We start from the raw sequence: 16,430 nt of genomic DNA, 5'->3' as shown, positions 1-16,430 counted from the left end.
TTGAATTAGATTAAAAAATTGAACTTTATAATATAAGAGTATTATATTCAAATATTAAATTAATATGAATAAGAATCATATTAGAAGGGAATTAATATAATGCATATAGATACATTATATTATAAAGTTAATTTTGAATGAGATTTAAAATTAAACTATAAGATGAGAGAATAATATATTTGAATAAGATTCAAATATTAAATAATATGAATGCGATTCTTATTAAAACTATATGTTAAAATTTAATATGAAAGAGATTCATATATAAACTATAGGTTATGAGAGGAAAATGCATTTGAATATGATTTTAATGTAATATTAATTAAATATATGATATTTAATTAAATTATATTAATTAATATTTATTTATTTAATTATGTTTAATTTAATTTAATTTAATTTCTCTTTGTTAAATTTTAATTCTCCCTAATCTCTCTTCCAAAATTAACATGAAGCCCACCCCTCTCATGGATAATCAACCCTACGGAGAACACCAAGGATTGGTGGTGGTGTCCAAGGTTTTGGTTCCTTTGATGTTGTTGTCCTTTTGGTATCTTCGGAGAGTTCATTGAGATTGTGACCAAGAGAGGATTTCATGAAGAATTATGACTTCAAGGGTAAGTAATTCAAACCATATTTCCTCTCTTTTTTTTTTTTTTGTTTTTAAGCATGTTGTGAATTAAAATGCATATGGTTTCCATATTCTAATTTTTGTTGGGGAGGGGAGGGGAACATTAGTACAATCTCTTTGCACTGTGATTCATAGGCTGCCATAGAAATTGTTATGAATAGTGTGTAGGATGGCAAGAGGAGGCATATATGCCTCAAGCATGGAGCTTTGAAACAATTAATTAAAGGAGGATTATTTCATTATTAGGTTTTAGAGGAATTTTGCAGATACTCTTACTAACGGCCTAACAAAGAGAGTAATTCTAGAATTTTCAACAAGTATGGGACTCAAACCATTATAATGGTCCATAACCCTTTATCTGGGTGGTCTATTGTGATAAACTTAATAGTCCATAGCCCTTCATTTGGGTGGTCCTAGTACCGAGTTGATGGACAAATCTAAAACCTTTAAAAATTCTATTGCCTTTCCTTTGGGTAGTCATGGTATGGACTTGATGGATAATTGTAAAATCTTCATAACTCAGTTTTTGAGTGGTTTGTCTTTGATAGACTTGATGAAGTTGTTCCTAATATAGACTAGATGTGAAGTCTTCATAGCTCAGTTTGGTCTATTGCGATAGACTTGATAAAGCAATTAACGTGATTGTGAAGGTTTGGCCGCCTTTTATAGAAAAGTTTAAGGGTTGTTTTCTAGAGCTTTCACGTTGACCCGAGGTTCTATGTGCATGGACTTAAATAAAACTCTTTTATTACGAAATTGATGGAAATTTAAGGAGTAAAACGTGTTGTGGGATTCTCAGCCGTAGTTATTGAAAGTTCAAGAGGTAACTCACTTTCTCTAATAAAGTTATTGCCCTACTTCACTATGAATTAATTCAAATCGTAAGATATTGATGCTTAAGTTTGTTATCTTATTTTTGTTAAAAAATATTTTTAAAGTTTTAAAGTTTTAAAGTTTTTTGTGTTTTTTCTCTTGTTGCTTTGTTATACTAGTCATTTGTGGGGGATTGTTGGAAATGACTTTGGGCCAAGGCCCATAGCAAACACAAAAACTGGAAAAACTTGCCATTTATGACCGTTGGAAACTAGCCGTTATAATAGTTGGATATTAGCCATTTTTAGCCACTGAAAACTAGCATTTATAACCGTTGAGAACTAGCAGTTTTCTTGTCCTTTTCTTCTTCATCATATTCTTTATAAAGAAGAAAGTTTTGTAAGATTTTTGAGACATTCTTTGTTTTCAAGATTTTTAACCTTTACTTTTTCTCTCTACTATTTTCTGAGCAAATTTTCATTGATTCTAACTCGATCTCTGGCGACTTTGATAACTTGTAAAAATACAAGTTATTTATACCGTTTTATTTAGATTATGCGGTAAAAAGAAGAAAAAGTTGTGTCGACCGTATGGAAATTGGCTTAGAAACACGAAAATTATAAAGTGTTGTAACCACACCCGCTAACCCCATTGTGATGGAAAATGGGATGTTCAAGTCTTTGTTTTGCAGAAAACAGGTCACCGCATGTGATAATCGCTCGAGGACAAAAATGAACAACGCATCCACATTGCATGTGGCAATCGATCAAGAACGAAAAAGAATAATGCAATTGCAGCACATGCGACGATCGATCATGAACTCAAGCGATCAACACATTTTCACCGCATGTGGCAATCGATAAAAGATCAAAACAATTACACTGCACACGGCGATCGATCGAAAATGTAAAGAGCGACGCATTCGCAAGGACTTCTGACATTGTACAACTTTTTTGTTGTACGATTCTGACGCATTCAATCGTGGAGCAGAGCGGAAGTTTCCACCAAGCCATGGCAGGAATTATCATATTTTCAGAGCGGGACCACAAATACAGAAAGAGCCAAGGTCTATAAATAGCTTCCTCAAATCCAATGAAATGAGGCTGGTCTTAAGAGACAATTTAGAGAAAATCCGGGAGAAAGAAGAGACAAGACCGAGAGGTAAGTCTCTGGAGCAAGCAATCATTTCCATTCCCGAAGAAGAAGCTCTGTGCGAAAGGTCACTTCTACCTGGAAAGCAAGCCTAAGAGGGAAGTTTTCCACTCCATTTCTACCACATGCTGGCAAGCAAATTGTCTCCGATCGGGATCTGTGTCAAGACATTGACACTCTTTCCGTATTTGTTCTTATTTTCTATTCATCTATTGTGTTCATTTCTAAACTTTCATTCACTATCTGTAACAAACGCTTATCCTTAGATTTAATATCATTATCGTATTCGTAGTCATTTCTTTGTTCTTCTCCATACATTCATCATCCATTTTCTTCATCATATGTAACTAAGCCCCTGGGTAAAAGGGAAGGATTAAGCGAGTGAGTTAATCTTTGTTAAGGAAATCGGCTAAGTTTAGCTAAAGCATGCTCGACGACATCTTCAGCCGTGAGAGCAGAAGTGAACATATTATTTTACCTATCGAAAGAAGGTTGGAGGAATGTGTTAACTAAAGCTAGAAGTATTTCTAGAGATGGAAACAACCTTGTGTTCATCACGTTCATCCCTATTTCACCATAGACATATGGGAACACGGTCGATCACTGCAAGGTGTAAGCCAAGGGAAAACGGAACTTAGTTGCGTCCTCAGCAAGATTGACAAACTTGCGATATCCTTTCCCTTTCTCTTTTTGACACATTTCACAAGACTTACCACCACATTCATCAGACATTTTTGCACTTCTTCATAGCCAGTCCTCACCCTGTATGCTTAATTATTTATTCATTTACTTTATCACCGCAATTTACTTATCATCGCAATTTATTTCACCGCACTTTATTTACCATCGTATTTTTATTCTTTACCGCAATTTACTCTTTACCGCATTTTACGTTTCTGCAAGCCCAATTCATTATTCTTTATGTTTAACCGGTTGCATATACCACACTAGTATCATATTAATCACAACAATCCCCGTGTTCGACCTCAGATCACTTTGAGAAACTTGCGTTGGAATTATACTTGGTTCCAGCGCAAGAAAACTTGTGACACACGCACTACACGAACGCATACTACGAAGCATATCATTATCATCGCATACATTTAAGAACGTAGTTTCGCACATTATCATTATCGCAAGGCAACTTGAGTCATAGCGCATAATTAAATTTAAAATCATTACAGAGTGCACGTCAAAGATCGAGAGTTGTATTACCTTGGGGAGAAATCGACTTTGGCGATTTAGCACTGAGGTCGCATCGATCCTTCTTTCAAGGCAGTGGGTTTATCCATGACACAATGATCGACATTCGGTTCCAACACGAGGCCGAGTCCAACTTTTCCCATTCTTTGGAGCATATTGACAGTAGAACCTATATGACCCTCTAATTATTGGGGTTGATATCCTAAATCTCGTGGGTCCTATACTTTGTAATTGATATAAAAATGTTTTATTTATTTAATAAAATATGAGATATTTATTCATTTGGTAATATTAACCCACAAAACCAATAAACTAACATCCAAGATTATCTTCTGTAGCTTAAACATGAATGTAGAGACAGACAGGTCGATCATGTTTAAGTGATAACCTAAATCGTCTATAGTAGATGAATAAGGCTGGATACCTTATCCTGGTGACACTACGAATACGACCCGCTTTATAGATGTTACAATTGTTGTAAAGCGCTACAAATGATCTGATATTGATCATTCATGTAGAGACACGTGAGCGGAGGTATTCTATACAATGGGGTTTGTATAACACCGAACTATGAAATGAAAAATCTCATTATATAACGTTGTTAATAATGGAGACTTACATTTGATCAGGATGACCATAGGGGACATCACCTGAATCTTGAATGAGTTATGAATTCTTGCCTATGAAGGCAGTCCTTTGATTTGTATGGGTGAGAGTAGTCGAATCGCCGACTTAATAAGCCTACCATTTTGGGGATTCTTCTTATTGGGGAGCTAGGAATACAACTATACAAGAAGGAATTCACTCCTACCCTAATGTCGGGGTAAGTAGATAAATTATTCCCTTAAGGGATGATTTCGGGACTTGAACAATGTCTTGCCACACCCTCTCTTGGCCCGAGAGGGGTTTGGTCATAGTTGGACTATGATTTATTGTTCATCAAAGGGATCAGTATTACTTAAGGAGTTAAATGTAACAACAGGGGCAACATGGTAATTTTGGTCTAAATGTACTTACGAGCAATTTGTGAAGGGTCATTGCATTATTGACTGGTTATATCCAATAGACATAAAAATATATCTGTAGTAAGAAGAGTGCAACTGTCGATCTTTAGTGGAGTGACTGACAATTAATGAATGTTAGATAATTTAGTTAAAGGAGTTTAATTAATTATCCAAGTAACATTGAAGCTTCAATCTACAGGTCCATGAAGTCCCCTTTGTAGCCCATCTGGGATTATTGAGAATTAATTTTGGATTAATTTGAACTGTTCAAATTAATTGAGGGAATTAATTATATATGATATAACTAATTTAAATTAATTACATGTGATATAATTAATGTAATGTATTCGATATGTTATAATATAACGTTTATTTTGAGAGGAATTAAATATTTGAATATGATTCAAATATTAATTATATGGATTTGAATCATATAATTATATTTAGTATAAATGTGATTTATATTAAATACCACAAATGATTGAAAAAAATAAAAATTATAGGTTATATCATATTTGATACAATATAAAAACTATAGGTCATGTGTTCTATTTGATATAACATACAGTTTAATATACGAAAAGGTAGTTATCATATATTTATATATAAATTAAATAATTAAATAATTAATTTAATATATTATTTGAATTTTAATATTGGGATGAAGTTGTAACTCCCTCCTTCTTAATTTTTTCAAATCGTTGAAGCGGAAAAAAGAGATTCAGTTTTTACAATTTTTTTTATCTTCTGCATAAAAGATTGACAGTGACTCTTTGTGTGTATGAACCTATCCTAACTTGTTCTCCATGAAAGCATTCCTCTCCTCTCAAAAGTAGCAGAACCCAGACCTCCTGTCAATTCTCTACCTAAAGGAGAATATAGAAGGTTCAACTTGTGGTGGTGTCCAAAGTTGGGTTGCTGTATTTTTATTCGAGATGTTCGTGATTGTTCATGATAGATCGAGAAGGAATTTCGTGAAGACTTTTAGCTTCAAAGGTTAGTAATTCTTCGAATCCTAATTACTCATTCTCTAAAAGCATGTTTTAAATTCTGTTAAATTGCATAATTGTGTTCTCTGAATTTTAGTTTTCTGTGAAAATTGGGAATTGGGATCGATCACGCTTCCACAGTGGACCTCACACTTCCTTCACTTGTGTGTCCAGATCCTACCCTCGAGAATCCTATGCCTAAAATGATAATGGAAATATGAACCATTTTCATAAAAGTTTTATAAAGAAAACAGCAAGAGTTTAGTCTTACTATTTATATAGCATAACGGTAAGTTCATCTTCTTTTCTAAAAGCTTGCTCAAACCCTTGCGTTGAAAATTACTTAAGCATTAAAGTATTTGTGGCATGTACTGGCTACACCAATATGGTATTCTGATTATTCTATTTAGAATACCAACAATTAATGTTTAGGGTTACATCAAGGTCATGTGAGTTCTTTTGGTTAAATTTCGACAAAAAATGATAGATTTTGATTAGGTTTTTAAAGTAAGATTATGTGAAACCTTCGAACTTTAAATTAATATATCAAACTATTATTGAGGTATATATCATTAAAATCGGTATGTTTTGATTTCAATAATCTTAAACATACTATTTGATGCATGTGTTGCATAAAGACAAGGATATTAATGTTTTAAGAAAACTGAAAACTTAAGAATATGTTTTGTTGAGATTGGAAAATTTGGGATTCTTAACCCAGGGTCAAGAGTAAAAGGTTTGCAAGTTTAATCGGTCCATTTATAGATTGAAGCAAGCTTCTCAATCTTGGAATATAAGATTTGATACTGTGATCAAATATTGTGGCTTTGATCAGAACGTTGATGAGCCTTGTGTTTACAAGAAAATCATCAACATTTCAGTAGCTTTTCTTATGTTCTATATAGACCATATCCTACTCATTAGGAATGATGTAAGTCTACTGACTGAAGTTAAGAACTGACTAGTACCTCATTTCCAAATGAAAGATTTGAGACAGACTCAGTTTGTTTTAGGAATTCAGATCTTTAGAGATTGAAAGAACAAATCATTAGCTCTTTCTCAAGCATTGTACATTGACAAGATGCTTATCAAATTTTCGATGCAGAACTCCAAGAGAGGTTTACTCCATTTCAGACATGGAGTTATATTGTCTAAGGAACAGTGTCCTAAGACACCTTAAGAGGTTGAGCAAATGAGACTAATCCCCTAAGTATCTACTGTTGGTAGCCTAATGTATGCAATGTTATGTACTGGAACGTCCTTAAGAACATCGTCAAGTATCTTTGGAGAATGAGGGACTACATGCTTGTGTATGGTTCTAAGGATTTGATCCTTACAATATACATGGACTCTGATTTCCAAACTGATAAGGATTCTAGTAAATCTACATCAGGATCAGTGTTTACTCTTAACAGAGGGACATTAGTCTAGAGAAGCACCAAGCAGGGGTGCATTGTTGACTCCACTATGGAAGATGAGTACGTGGGCTTATGATTATTGGGTTTTATGTCCTAGAACTCGTGGTTTGTAAACAATAAACTTATTCTAATAATCAATATAGATGTTATTGAAGTTTGATTCAATAAAGTAGTTATTGAATATATGAATTGTTCATTTTGTTTTAAAAATAAATTCAATAAACTTAAGATCCATAGTATACAAAAGTTTGTTAGTACAAGTAGCTAAGAGGGCTGGGAAGTACGACTTGCGTCAAACTTGTGAAAGAATACTTGTAGCGCACCCTCTGAACAACGCTCCATGAAAGTCTTTTGGGGATTATAGTTTCGGAGGTACCCATCATTGTACTTCTAGGAAGCAAACGTTGGAGCATCCAAACGAACCAGCAGAGGCAGCTATGGCAGAGACAACAACAAAAGCACTAGTCTCCGGTGATCACCTATCCGCAGGGGAAGCTGCATAGGTGGCAGGAACTTACTAGGGTTTAGGTGGAGACATAAGAGTGGATTGAGTTCGAGTAAATAGCCTAAATGATTTATAGTATACGAATAAGGTTGGGTACCTTATTCTGGGAACATTACCGGATGCGGCCCATTCTATAGTTGTTATATTTTGTTAACGAAGTGATCCTGATTCATTCATGTGGTGACATGAAAAGTGGGGGCGTCTTATGTAAAAAGTTTACATAAGGTTGGACTAAGAAATAAGTCATTCTTACTTTATAATGTTGTTTACTGTTTAAGATTGACTATTTCAAAGTGATGACCTAGGTAACTTAACCTTAATCCTGAACTAACTTTAAACTCCTGTTTATTCGGGATTATCCTTAGATTTGCATGAGTGAGCGTTAGCTCAACAGCTCCGGCTCAATAAGCCTCCCATTTCAGGTGTAAGATTGGGTAGATAGCTGGGGACATAGGGTACAAAATGGAATTCACTTCTACATGCTTTTAGGGTTAGTAGAGAGGTTGTTCCCTTAAGTGCTGACTCTGGGTCTTGAACAAGGTCCCCTCCCTCTCAATGGCCAGAGAGGGACTCAATTTGATGATTGGATCTTAAACCAATTGTTCATTAGAGGATCAGTGGGATTTAAGGAACTAAAGGTAATCTTGGGGCAAAAATAGCTATTGACCCAACCGTTATTATGAACAACCTGTGAAGGGTTACTAATCATGATTATATCGAGTGGACACAATATATCTACAGTGAGGGGAGTGTAATTACTGGCTTTAGTGGAGTGACCTAGTAGTTAACGAATGGTGATCAATTAGGTTAAAGAGTTTAGTCTGCTAATCTCAGATCGCTAAAGCCCATGATCTGTAGGTCCATTAAGTCCACTACTAGCTCACAAACGGAATAAACCTTAGAATAGCATGATAAATGAATTTGAAACATTCAAATTTGAATTAAGGGAATTAGTAATTGTATGCGATATAATTACACATTTAATTATCAAATTAAATGAAATTGTAGAATTAGATAATATTGAAATATGATTTAAATATTAATTTCATGAATAAGGATTCATGGTAGTGGAATTGGTGTTTAATTAATTTAATATTTGATATTAAATTAATAAATTAATGAAATTATTTAATTAATTATTAATTTTATTTGAAAAAATAATTAAGTGAATTAAATTTTGTAAAATTAATAAAATTTTAGGTTAGTTATAGAATTAAACATTGAAATTTGACATTAATTTTGAAAAGAATCTCAAAATTAAAGAGAAAATGGATTTTGGAAAAACCCACTAAAATGTGGGATTTTCCCACTTTAAATAACAACTCAATTCCCACTCAAATTCATTTAATTCAGCCAAGTAGGTGTATGCAATGTGATTGCATGAAGAGGCTGAATAACATTCAGAAAAGTTAAGCTGAGAGAGAGGTCATGTAAGGTTTCTTCTTCTTGAAAAACTAGTGAAGAAGAGTTCTTCATATAGTGGTTGTAAAACCAGACTTCTCCTCTCAAATCCTTCCCTAATCTCAACTCATTTTGAGTCCCATAACTCAATCTAAGGTTCTAGAGGATAGTAAGAAAGATCTTTTGATTGTTCACAACTTTGTAGGAGAGGAGATTGGAGCTAATTTCGTGGATCAAAGAAGTTCTTCAAAGGTATTTCTGAAACGCTCTTCATATTATATGAACATGCTTAATTTTTTGCTAAAATTAATGAATTAGAATGCTTAATGATCTTAAATTCTTCCATTGTTAACTAGCTAAATCCAACAGTGAAGCTGCCAAGGAAGTTGTGTGGCTCAGGAAGTTTCTGACTGATTTAGAAGTGTTTTCAGACATGTTTAAATCCATCACCCTTTATTGTAATAATAGCAGTACTGTAGCTAACTCCTGAGAGCCTAGGAGTCACAAGCATGGGAAGCACATAGAGTGAAAGTATCATCTCATTCGAGAGATTGTGCATAGAGAGGACATGATCGTTACGTAAATAGCTTCAGAGTACAATGTTGCTGATTCATTTACAAAGGCCCTCACGGTTAAGGAGTTTGAGGGTCACCTGCAAAGTATGGGTCTACGGAGCAGGCCACATTTAGTCTAGGGCAACTGGAAGATTTTGTACTGGGCGCGTATATACTTTTATATTAGTGTGACTTTTATGTTGTACACCCTACTAGTTTTAAGACAAGTGGGAGATTGTTGGAGTTGATGCCCTAAATCTTGTGGGTCCTATAGTTTGTAATTGTAATGTACAAACGTTTTATTTATTTAATAAAATATGAGATATTTTATTCGTTTAGTAACATTAATCCATAAAACTAATAAACTAACATCCAAGGTTATCTTTTGTAGCTTAAACATGTATGTAGAGACATACAAGTGGATCATGTTTAAGTGATAACCTAAATGGTCTGTAGTAGATGGATAAGACTAGATACCTTATCCTAGTGACACTATGAATACGACCTACCTTGTAGATGTTACAATTGTTGTAAAGTTCTACAAATGATCTGATCCTGATCATTCATGTAGAGACATGTGAGTGGGGGTATTCTATACAAAGAGGTTTGTATAAGACTGGACCACGAAATGAACAGTCTCATTATATAATGCCATTAATAATAGAGACTTGCATTTCATCAAGATGACCATAGGTGACCTGAATCCTGAGTGAGTTGTGAACTTCTACCTATGAAAGTGGTCTTTTGATTTGTATGGGTGAGAGTGGCCAGATTGCCGACTTAATAAGCCTACCATTTTGGAGATTCATCTGATTGGGGAGCTGGGAACACATCTACACAAAATGAAATTGACTCCTACCCTAACGTCGGGGTAAGTAGATAAATTATCCCTTAAGGGCTGAGTCTGGGGCTTGAACAATGTGGCGCCACACCCTCTTTTTGCCCGAGATGGGTTTGGTCATAGTTGGACTATGACTTATTGTTTATTAAAAGGATCAATGGTACTTATAGAGTTAGATGTAACTCCAAGAGCAAAATGATAATTTTGATCCGTCTATACTTACGAACAATTTGTGAAGGGTTATTGCACTGTTGACTAGTTATATCGAATGGACACAAAAATATATCTATAGTACGAAGAGTGCAATTGTCGATCTTTACTAGAGTGACCGACAGTTAATGAATGTTGGATAATTAAGGAGTTTAATTAATTATTCAAGTACCATTGGAGCTTCAATCTACAGGTTCATAAGGTCTTTTCTGTAGCTCAACTGGGATTATTGAGAATTAATTTTGGATTAATTTGAAGTTTTCAAATTAATTGAGGGAATTAATTATATATGATATAATTAATTTAAAGTAATTATATGTGATATAATTAATATAATGTATTTGATACATTATAATATAAAGTTTATGTTGAAAGGAAATAAATATTTGAATATGATTCAAATATTAATTATATGGATTTGATCCATATAATTATAAATGTGATTTATATTAAATGCCACGAATGATTGAGAGAATTAAAAATTATAGGTTATATTATATGTCATACAATAAAACTATAAGTTATGTGTTATATTTGATACAACATATAACTTAATATATGGTAAGGTAGTTATCATATATTTATATATAAATTAAATAATTAAATAATTTATTTAATATATTATTTGAATTTTAATATTGGGAGGGAGTTGTAACGCCCTCACCCTTTATTCTCTCAGATCGTGAAAGTGGAAAAAAGGGATTTAGTTTTTAAAATTTTGTTTATCTTCTTCACAGAAGATTGATAGTGACTCTCTGTATGTGTGAATCTATCCTAACGTGTTCTCCATAAAAGAATTCCCCTCCTCTCAAATTCTTCCTCCATCTTCCAAAAGTAGCAAAGCCCACACCTCCTGTCAATTCTCTACCCAAAGGAGAATACATAAGGTTCAACTTGCAGTAGTGTCCAAAGTTGAGTTGCTATATTTTTTATCGAGGTGTTCGTGATTGTTTGTGATAGGCCGAGATGGAATTTGTTGAAGACTTTTGACTTCAAGGGTAAGTAATTCTTTGAATCCTAATTATTCCTTCTCTAAAAGCATGCTTTAAATTCTGTTAAATTGCATAATGTGTTCTTTGAATTTTAGTTTTCTGTGAAAATTGGGAATTGGGATCGATCCTGCTTCCACAGTGGACCTCACACTTCCTCACTTGTGTGGCCAGATCCTACCCTCGAGAATCCTATGCCTAAAATGATAATGGAAATATGAACCATTTTCATAAAAGTTGTATGAAGAAAACAGCAAGAGTTTAGTCTCATTATTTATATAGCATGACGGTTCCATATCAAGTAAGTTCATCTTACTTTTTAAAAGCTTGCTCAAACCCTTGTGTTGAAAACTACTTAAGCATTGAAGTATTTGTGGCATGTACTGGCTACACTGATGTGTTATTCTGATTAATCTATTTAGAATACCAACAATTACTTTTTAGGGTTACATCAAGGTCATGTGAGTTCTTTTGGTTAAATTTTGGCAATCAACAACAACATTAAACATAAGAAATGATAGATTTTGATTAGTTTTTTTAAGTAAGATTATGAGAAAGCTTCAAACTTGAAATTAATATATCAAACATTGTTGAGGTATATATCATTAAAATCGGTATGTCCTAATTTCAACAATCTTAAACATACTATTTGATGTATGTGTTGCGTAAAGAAAAAGAAATTAATATTTTAAGAAAACTGAAAACATAAGAATATGTTTGGCTGAGATTAGAAAATTTGGGATTATATATTTAGTTTAAACTTTTGAGCCAATCAGTGAATTAAAATGGTATCAAAGCAGTGATCTAGAGAGATCATATTTCAAGTCCACAAGTGAGGGAAGTGTTAGGTGATATAAAATTAAATTTATGTTCACTCAAAAGCTTAAACTTTTGAATCGAACGGGTGATTTAAGAATTTTATTTTGGTTCAGTCTGCCTAGGAATCTACTTTTTTCTTCCCCTTTTCACTCTTCTCCTTTTTGTCATTTGTAGTACATCTTTTCTTCTTTGGGCATCATTATTTTTTTTAGTTTTCCACACCCTGCGTGTTGTCAATAAATTAAATTATAGTTAATTGAACCCTAATTCAAATTTTTGTGGTTTCAATGAAAAGAAATCTAGACAATAAAATCTAAATTATTTATAATAATGAATCAAAATGGTCCCACCAAGTGTAGCCAATTTAATTATATGAAATGTTTGTCTTGTGTGATTCAAGAGAAAAAAATGTTATCTTGTGATCTAATTTTCTACCTTTTGTTTCTTCGCATCCCCTTTTTCTCCAAATGAGAGAATTTCTGGGAATTGTAACGAATTGGTAAAAAAATAAAAATTTTAAAGTAGGTAAGAAAAAAAAAAAAACCTTTTTCTGTGCGCATGCTACCGCCAATTAAATAAAACAGTTTCAAGTCAATGTATGTCTTTAATTAATTAAAAAGGTTGACTAAAGAAATGTTCATGGTTTTATATATATAATCTAGCTTGAAAAATGGGAGAAAAAGAATTCATACAAAACCATTATATTATTACAAAGTCAAAAAAAGAGCTTAAAAGTTAATAATAGAATAATATAACTTAAAAGTTAGTTAGAAAAAAAAGGAAAAATCAAGAAGAAAGATGTTCGTGAGAGTGCTAGACCTTTCATTATATATATATATATATATATATATCACTCATAATATATATATAAAAGAACTCAAGATCAACCCTACTAAATCGAATTGTTCAGTTTTGGGTATTTGATTTTACTTTTCAAGTGTTTAATTCTAAAAATTTTAAAAAGAAATTGAAGTATTTGGCAAACACAAAAACTAACTTTTGAAATACTTTCAAAGTTATTTAAAACAAATTTTATCACTGTTGTTTTCAAATATAAGACAATGAATCAAAATATTTTAACAAATTTTATACACATTATTTAACAAATACAAATTCCTTCACACAATAACTATATATTTATCTTTCTTGTTCCTTTTCACATAATAAACACATATTTTGTTTTTCTTTCCCACAAACTTCATTTTAATAGAGATCTCATGGTTTTAAATGAAAATTAAAAGTATCTGTTATTTGTAACATAATTTAGAAATTTATTTTGTTTTGGATAAACATATATGGTTAGGATTATTTTGTCAGAATATCTCTTTAATTATTTTTTTTTATACTTCATGTTTAATATTTACAAAAATCAAATTCGTTCTTTTATATTTCATTTTATAAAATTATGTTTTACATTTATAACTACATCCAACACATTTCATATTCATTATAAATTAACCAAATAAAACATATAAATTTTAAATTTTAAATTTCATGGTAAATATTTACTATTTAACAAAAAGTATATTTATTTAAAAATTTATATTCTAAAGATTGTAAACTATGTACATCGCATGTGTCTGGAGTACAAAGATTTAAATTTATTTCACCTAAAAAAATGGAATTATAAGTCAAATAGCGAACTAAGTTTACTTTTGGCCATAATGAATTAACTAGAAATGCGGCTCGGAATAGGGGATGTCGTATCAATAGTTGTAGTGGAAGGTGTGAAACTTCTCTTTCAAAAATCATTTATATTATTAGATAATGTTTATGCGGTTTTGGGTTTGAAATGGAACCTTATTTCAGTAAAAGCTTTGTTGGAACAAAATTATATTGTTTCTTTTATTGTAAATAAAGCATTTATTTATAAGAATAGTTTGAATATTTGTTCTGCAAACATAGAGAGTACTTTATATGTGTTAAGGCCGTTAGAAACTAAGGTGCTTCTAATTACTGAAAATTTAAGCATTGCAATAACTCAACATAAAAGACAAAGGTTTCTCCTAAGGAAAACGCCCAGTTTTGGCACCTAAGATTAGGTCACATAAATCTCAATAGGACTGAGAAGTTGGTTAAGAATGAACTTCTAAGCGAGTTAGAAAAAAAACTCTTTACCATTATGTCAGTCATGTCTTAAAGGCAATGACTAAAAGATCTTGTATTGGAAAAGGTCGTCATAGAACCAAAGAACCCTTAGAACTTGTGCATTCAAACCTTTGTGATCCTATGAATGTTAAGGCAAGATGAGTGTTTGAATATTTCATTTCTTTCATAGATGTATTCTAGATTTAGATATATTTACCTAATGGAACATAAGTTTGAAGCTCTTGAAAATTTTAAAGAGTATAGGGCTGAGGTTGAGAATTCATTAGGTAAAACTATTAAAGGCACTTCGAAAAGATCGAGGTGGAGAGTATATGGATTTAAGATTCCAATACTATTTGATTAACATGGAATCGCTCCTAATTCTCAGCACCTAGTACACCTCAGCAGAATGGTGTATCAGAAATGAGAAATAAAATATTGTTAGTCATGGTTCAGTCTATGATGAGTTAGCTCATTTACCTTATTCGTATTGGCATTATGCAGTAATCAGTTCATATTTTGAACTATGTTCCATCCAAAAGTGTTTCTGGAACGCTCGTAAAGGTAGTCTACCCAATTTCCCAATTTAGAGTTGTCCAGTACATGTGCTTGAGGCAAATTCTAAGAAATTGGAACCTCGTTCAAAATTATGCCTATTTATAGGCTACCCTAAAGGAGTGAGGGGTGGTTACTACTATGTTCCTAAAGAAAATAAAGTATTTGTATCAATGAATGCTACATGTTTAGAAGATGACCACATCATGGAGCAAAAGCCCTATAATAAAATTGTGTTAACTAAGCTTTCCAACAAAATTACTGAAACTTCAACAAGAGTTGTGAAAAAGCTAGTACACTAACAAGAGTTGTTGATGTCGATTCATCTTGAACATCCATCTCAACAGTTGAGCGAGCCTCGACATAATGGGAGGGTTGCAAACCTGTCTGCTCGTTATATGAGTTTAACAGAAACCCTGATCATCATATTAGATGGTGAAGTTGAGGATCCATTATCCTATAAACAGGAAATGGATGATGTAGACAAAGATGAATGGGTTAAAGCTATGGATCTCAAAATGGAGTCTACATACTTCAATTCAGTCTGGAATCTTATAAATCAACCTGATGGGGTAAAATCTATAGGTTGCAAATGGATCTATAAGATCAAAGGGGATGTGGATGGGAAGGTACAGATCAATAAGGCTAGACTAGTGGCAAAGGATTATACCCAGGTTGAGGGAGTGGACTATGAGGAAACTTTCTCACCTATTGCCATGTTGAAGTCTATTCGTATTCTTTTGTCCACTGTCACATATTATGACTATGAGATATGGCAAATGGATGTCAAAACTGCCTTTCCGAATTGTAATTTTGAGGATACCATCTATATGCAACAATCAAAGAAATTCATTAAACAAGGTCAAAAGCACATGGTTTGCTAGTCTAATCAACCCATTTATGGATTGAAACAAGCATCTCGATCTTGAAATATAAGATTTGATACTATGATCAAATCGTATAGTTTTGACCATAATGTTGGTGAACCTTGTGTCTACAAGAAAATCATCAATAGTTCAGTAGCTTTCTTAGTATTGTATGTGGACAATATCCTACTCATTGGGAATGATGTAGGTTTACTGGCAAATGTTAAACAGTGGTTAGCAGCATAATTCCAAATTTCAAGAGGGGTTTATTACCTTTCAGACATGGAATTGTATTGTTTAAGGAACAACGTCCTAAGATACCTCAAGAATTTGAGAAAATGAGACGAATCCTCTATGTGCCGGTTGTTGGCAGCCTGATGTATGTAATGTTA

The sequence above is a fragment of the Benincasa hispida genome, chromosome 8 (genome assembly GCF_027475165.1).
Source record: "Benincasa hispida cultivar pf3 chromosome 8, pf3_genome.v1.1, whole genome shotgun sequence".
Lineage (NCBI taxonomy): Eukaryota > Viridiplantae > Streptophyta > Magnoliopsida > Cucurbitales > Cucurbitaceae > Benincasa > Benincasa hispida.
Note: the sequence above shows the minus strand (reverse complement) of the source record.